The sequence below is a fragment of the Hylobates moloch genome, unplaced genomic scaffold (assembly GCF_009828535.3).
Source record: "Hylobates moloch isolate HMO894 unplaced genomic scaffold, HMol_V3 SCAFFOLD_5, whole genome shotgun sequence".
Classification (NCBI taxonomy): Eukaryota; Metazoa; Chordata; class Mammalia; order Primates; family Hylobatidae; genus Hylobates; species Hylobates moloch.
In genome coordinates, this window is record NW_026652280.1 from 95,523,724 (window position 1) to 95,525,318 (window position 1,595).

Sequence of the window (1,595 nt, forward strand, 5' to 3'; positions counted from 1 at the left end):
CTTTTTGTATTTTTAGTAGAGATGGGGTTTCACTATGTGGGCCAGGCTGGTCTCGAACTCCTGACCTCATGATCTGCCTGCCTCGGCCTCCCAAAGTGCTGGGATTACAGGGATGAGCCACCGCGCCCAGCCCTTTTGGCCTCAACTTTGCACCTTTTCTTCAGAGAGTCACCCTGGGCTGAGAAAAGAATAGATTTTCAATTTGGACAGTTATTTTTCTTGGCCTCAGTTTCCTCTTTGGTTACAGGGATAGTAACTACGTCATGCAGATGTGCCTGGGAGAATGGGGTGAATACAGGAAGCACCTTATCCACAGGTGGGCCGGTTACTTGTCTTCCCTTCTTTCTGAGCTGCAGGGAAGGGGGTTCTAATACCAAGGCTTAGTAAGGAAGGTTCCCAGGAACAGAACAGCCCCCTCTCTCAGTCCCAAGCCTCCCAAGGACTGTGCTCCTCCTCTTCAGGCCTTCCCTTCTCCCTCTGATTAAGCCTTCAACACTTGGTGGGACTCTGGGCAGGGGACACAATTTCGTACTCTCGATCCCAAAGGAGATAAAGGCTGGGAAATCTAGGGAAGGAATGTGAAGCCTGTTGGAGTAAGTCCTTTTAAAAGCAGCAAGAAGTGACCTTGTCTCCCTCCTTCCATTCCCCCGGGGCTTGTCAACAGCCTTCAGTGCCCAAGTTGGAGTAAGAGCTTCAGAAAGACTGGCTGTGAGGGTTTGGAGAGAGGTTTGAGAAAGCAGCTCAGAGACTCACAGAGTCACACCAAGAGCTTAGCTAATCAGCACCGGAAGAAGACAAATGTCCTTGGTCTGGTGGGACAGCTTCGTGAGGCTTGGAGCATGTAGCCTACCGAAGTGAGTTCAATGCCAGCCCTGCAAGTTGGGAGGTAGAGAGGCCAAACCAAATTGGAAAAAATGACAAAACCCCTATGTACTTTCTAGAACAGTACATACCAGCTAGGAAGTGTTAAAAGACAAGTTCCCCAAAGTCAGTTCCTTAGCTTTTGACTTATTCTAATGTAGGGCTTCCATTTTTAATAAACTCTCCCAGGTGATTCTTAGCTGCAGACTGGAGGCCCGCAATTTAAGAAACTGCTCTTGAGACTGCATAGACATCCTCAGGGCTGGAAGTTCTTTGTTGACCCGACCAGACTCTCTCCTGCTGTGAAACTGGTTTGTCCTGATCCTGCTGGCTTCTCTGCAGACTACACTCATCAGGGGTTGGCTTGGCGCCTCCTGGGCAGTGGGGCAAGAGTAATCATAGCAACCTAGGTGAAGTCCCAGGGGAAAACTGTGACCCTGGGCGAGGCTCTTGGGGCCGCTGACAGTTAAAACCCCCTCGGCCCATAGTAAGCTCTTTAGGTTCTGGTTCTGACCCAAAAGTTTGGCCAAAGCCAAAGTGGAGAGCAGGGCACGCCAGGGCGGGTCAATCTTTCAGAGCCGCGGTTGGGCTGGAGCGTGGAGCTGCAACTGTTGGAGCGACGGGCTCCGGGTCCTAAGCCACCAGCACAAGGCAACCACCCACTGGAGGTGGGAGGGGCGGGGCCGGGGGCGGGGTCTGAGCCGAAGAACGCGGGCTAGTGGTTGCCAAGGTAA